The 5,000-nt window shown below is 51.0% G+C and overlaps 1 non-coding gene across 1 annotated transcript in view; it reads left to right on the top strand.

Annotated features, from left to right (window-relative positions):
• Positions 1–3,930: 3,930 nt before the first annotated feature.
• LOC126443589 (small subunit ribosomal RNA) overlaps positions 3,931–5,000 on the top strand; it is a 1,909-nt gene continuing 839 nt past the window's right edge. The window contains exon 1 of the ribosomal RNA XR_007582028.1: positions 3,931–5,000. This exon is cut by the window's right edge and continues 839 nt beyond it. This is a non-coding gene — a ribosomal RNA (small subunit ribosomal RNA).

Genomic DNA, 5,000 nt, shown 5'->3' with positions numbered 1-5,000 from the left:
ACACATGTCCTACACAGGGGTGCACCCAACATCACAATACTGCCTCCTGTCACAGTACACAAACAATGGCAGGAATGAAAGACACAGATCTGCCACAACCTTGGAATCGGAGCGCCGCCTGTCATGAGCCACAAGTGCATCCTGACGTGACAAATCGGATGATCCCGCAGGCATGCACTTACGATAATCACTATCAACGAACCTGCCGCCCCCTCCCCCCCCAAAATACACCTTTCCCTACAACGTGTACCTTAACCTAAGCTATATTGTACCTTAACCTAAGCGATATTGTACCTTAACCTAAGGTATATCGTACCTTAACCTAACCTACATTGCGCCTTCACCTAACCTACGTTGTACCTTAACCTAACCTACGTTGTACCTTAACCTAACCTACGTTGTACCTTAACCTAACCTACGTTGTACCTTAACCTAACCTACGTTGTACCTTAACCTAACCTACGTTGTACCTTAACCTAACCTACGTTGTACCTTAACCTAACCTACGTTGTACCTTAACCTAACCTACGTTGTGCCTTAACCTAACCTACGTTGTGCCTTAACCTAACCTACGTTGTGCCTTAACCTAACCTACGTTGTGCCTTAACCTAACCTACGTTGTGCCTTAACCTAACCTACGTTGTGCCTTAACCTAACCTACGTTGTGCCTTAACCTAACCTATGTTGTGCCTTAACCTAACCTATGTTGTGCCTTAACCTAACCTATGTTGTGCCTTAACCTAACCTATGTTGTGCCTTAACCTAACCTATGTTGTGCCTTAACCTAACCTATGTTGTGCCTTAACCTAACCTATGTTGTGCCTTAACCTAACCTATGTTGTGCCTTAACCTAACCTATGTTGTGCCTTAACCTAACCTACGTTGTGCCTTAACCTAACCTACGTTGTGCCTTAACCTAACCTACGTTGTGCCTTAACCTAACCTACGTTGTGCCTTAACCTAACCTACGTTGTGCCTTAACCTAACCTACGTTGTGCCTTAACCTAACCTACGTTGTGCCTTAACCTAACCTACGTTGTGCCTTAACCTAACCTACGTTGTGCCTTAACCTAACCTACGTTGTGCCTTAACCTAACCTACGTTGTGCCTTAACCTAACCTACGTTGTGCCTTAACCTAACCTACGTTGTGCCTTAACCTAACCTACGTTGTGCCTTAACCTAACCTATGTTGTGCCTTAACCTAACCTATGTTGTGCCTTAACCTAACCTATGTTGTGCCTTAACCTAACCTATGTTGTGCCTTAACCTAACCTATGTTGTGCCTTAACCTAACCTATGTTGTGCCTTAACCTAACCTATGTTGTGCCTTAACCTAACCTATGTTGTGCCTTAACCTAACCTATGTTGTGCCTTAACCTAACCTATGTTGTGCCTTAACCTAACCTACGTTGTGCCTTAACCTAACCTACGTTGTGCCTTAACCTAACCCATATTGTACCTTAACCTAACCCATATTGTACCTTAACCTAACCCATATTGTACCTTAACCTAACCCATATTGTACCTTAACCTAACCCATATTGTACCTTAACGTAACCTAATTTGTGCCTTAACGTAACCTAATTTGTGCCTTAACGTAACCTAATTTGTGCCTTAACGTAACCTAATTTGTGCCTTAACGTAACCTAATTTGTGCCTTAACGTAACCTAATTTGTGCCTTAACGTAACCTAATTTGTGCCTTAACGTAACCTAATTTGTGCCTTAACGTAACCTAATTTGTGCCTTAACGTAACCTAATTTGTGCCTTAACGTAACCTAATTTGTGCCTTAACGTAACCTAATTTGTGCCTTAACGTAACCTAATTTGTGCCTTAACGTAACCTAATTTGTGCCTTAACGTAACCTAATTTGTGCCTTAACGTAACCTAATTTGTGCCTTAACGTAACCTAATTTGTGCCTTAACGTAACCTAATTTGTGCCTTAACGTAACCTAATTTGTGCCTTAACGTAACCCATGTTGTGCCTTAACGTAACCCATGTTGTGCCTTAACGTAACCCAATTTGTGCCTTAACGTAACCCATGTTGTGCCTTAACCTAACCTATATTGTGCCTCAACCTAACCTATATTGCGCCTTAACCTGACGCACGTTGTCGCTGAACCTGCTCTGTAATTGTTATGCAACTCGTTAAATTAGTGTAGTGTTGCCTAACCGCAACCCTCGCAATATAGTTCGCTATTCGCACTGCCCGGTCCCCTGTGTATCGCGTCATGTTAAACACCTTGCAGGTGTTGCTGACTTTCCACATGCTCCTGCTATACACTGTAATGTGGATAGCAGCAGGACGTACATGCCCCCCCCCCTTCCCCCCTGCCTTCGCAAGCTGGTCGTTGAGAAGTTTGCATGTTCAATGCCCTTCGCATGCCGACGTACTCAGCCTACGTTGTGGTACGGCCTGTCACCTGTCCGCCGATGTACGCAAAACCCACAAACTGTACTGCACATTGGTCCGTATGTACTGAATGATACATCGTGGCACATGTGTGACCGTACGACGACTGCGCCTAGCAACGGCAGACCATACAGTCCAAATATTGTGCACGCAGCTACGTGTCGTCTCCCTATAAGAGCTGGATTGCAGTGTGGTACGCCATTCAGACGTGTGGGAGGAACGGACGCCCTGGATGGCGATCAGCATGAGCAGTCTGTTGATGTAGTGGAGCGTGTATTCGGACGTAGTCGTCTCTTCTCACACACCGTGATAGCATGTTGCACCGCGTTCCACATCTGCGACATCCTGCAGAGGCCGGCTGACAGTCGTTCGCGCAATGGACACCGCATACGTACGGGGGCTACCTTCCACGTGTTCTCGAGGCGTGCACATGTTGTTGCGTCTATGTGGGCAGACGTAGTGTGTTGTGACACCTGACACAGGCATGCAATACTCGTTGCAAATGGCGATGGACGTCTACGTTTGCTGGTGACGTTACGCAAATGAACAACAGGTAACCCGTTGTGGTGCGGTTGTTCTCGCTAGAGGTGAATCAGTGTTGGCGACGATCGGTCGAGCTATTAACCGGTTGTTTCAGGGATACCCACCATGCCCACGAACGTGAAAGGGGACCCACCATGCCCACGAACGCGAAAGGGGATCTGGGTGTGAGGCGATACGCGGCGGTGGCTGGGTGGGACCGTCCCCGGCCGGTGAGGGGGGGCCGCCCGGCGTGCTGGCAGCGCGGTGCGTGGGCGCACGCGCTACAGCCGGCTGGTGGGGGCGGCCAGTGGCAGGCGCGCCGGCCGACGGACGCGGCAGGCGGCGCAGCTGCGCGCCGGCGCCCCCTGCTCGCGGCGCCTTGCGGCCAAAGTAGGTCCTCGCGGGCCCGGTGCGAAGCGCGGTGGCCATCTGCAGTGTGCTGGTCCGATTGAGGACTGTGTGCGCTGAGGATGCGCCGCCGCCCGGCGCTCGGCGCCGCGACGCCGTCTGCTGCTCGGTCGCCCCAGCGGTTCTCGCAGGTGGTTTGTATCGCAGCTGTGCGGACGTGTTGGCGCGTGCGCTGTGCTGGGAGAGTTCGCTTCGGCACCCAAGTGGGGCTTTTGTCCTTCTGTGGCGCTGGCGTTGGAGCTGCCGGTCACCGTAGGTGGCGCGTGTTGTCTCCCGCCGGCAATGCCACGACAGCACGCTCCCGGGCCTCTGTCGGCAGCGGCAAGCTCAGTTGGGAGCACGGGTGGTCGCACCTAAAGCGTCTACTCGCCTAACTCCGGGCGATTGCGCCTCTCTCGAACCCGACCAAGTACTTAGGACGGCGCTGCGCGCCGCCGGGACCTGAGAGGGTTTCGAGGTGTGTTGTGCAGGGGAGCTCAGCCTCCTCCTGTTTGCAGAATAATTGAGCGGACGCTTGCGTGTTCGCGCGGGCCCCCGGGACACACTCCCGGGCGGCCGGCTGCTCAGCTCTAGTTGACGCAGCTCCCTGGTTGATCCTGCCAGTAGTCATATGCTTGTCTCAAAGATTAAGCCATGCATGTCTCAGTACAAGCCGCATTAAGGTGAAACCGCGAATGGCTCATTAAATCAGTTATGGTTCCTTAGATCGTACCCACGTTACTTGGATAACTGTGGTAATTCTAGAGCTAATACATGCAAACAGAGTCCCGACCAGAGATGGAAGGGACGCTTTTATTAGATCAAAACCAATCGGTCGGCTCGTCCGGTCCGTTTGCCTTGGTGACTCTGAATAACTTTGGGCTGATCGCACGGTCCTCGTACCGGCGACGCATCTTTCAAATGTCTGCCTTATCAACTGTCGATGGTAGGTTCTGCGCCTACCATGGTTGTAACGGGTAACGGGGAATCAGGGTTCGATTCCGGAGAGGGAGCCTGAGAAACGGCTACCACATCCAAGGAAGGCAGCAGGCGCGCAAATTACCCACTCCCGGCACGGGGAGGTAGTGACGAAAAATAACGATACGGGACTCATCCGAGGCCCCGTAATCGGAATGAGTACACTTTAAATCCTTTAACGAGTATCTATTGGAGGGCAAGTCTGGTGCCAGCAGCCGCGGTAATTCCAGCTCCAATAGCGTATATTAAAGTTGTTGCGGTTAAAAAGCTCGTAGTTGGATTTGTGTCCCACGCTGTTGGTTCACCGCCCGTCGGTGTTTAACTGGCATGTATCGTGGGACGTCCTGCCGGTGGGGCGAGCCGAAGGCGTGCGACCGCCTCGTGCGTGCTCGTGCGTCCCGAGGCGGACCCCGTTGAAATCCTACCAGGGTGCTCTTTATTGAGTGTCTCGGTGGGCCGGCACGTTTACTTTGAACAAATTAGAGTGCTTAAAGCAGGCAAGCCCGCCTGAATACTGTGTGCATGGAATAATGGAATAGGACCTCGGTTCTATTTTGTTGGTTTTCGGAACCCGAGGTAATGATTAATAGGGACAGGCGGGGGCATTCGTATTGCGACGTTAGAGGTGAAATTCTTGGATCGTCGCAAGACGAACAGAAGCGAAAGCATTTGCCAAGTATGTTTTCATTAATCAAG

Source organism: Schistocerca serialis, unplaced genomic scaffold (genome assembly GCF_023864345.2).
Source record: "Schistocerca serialis cubense isolate TAMUIC-IGC-003099 unplaced genomic scaffold, iqSchSeri2.2 HiC_scaffold_161, whole genome shotgun sequence".
NCBI classification, from domain to species: domain Eukaryota; kingdom Metazoa; phylum Arthropoda; class Insecta; order Orthoptera; family Acrididae; genus Schistocerca; species Schistocerca serialis.
This window is presented reverse-complemented; position numbering and strand designations above follow the sequence as displayed.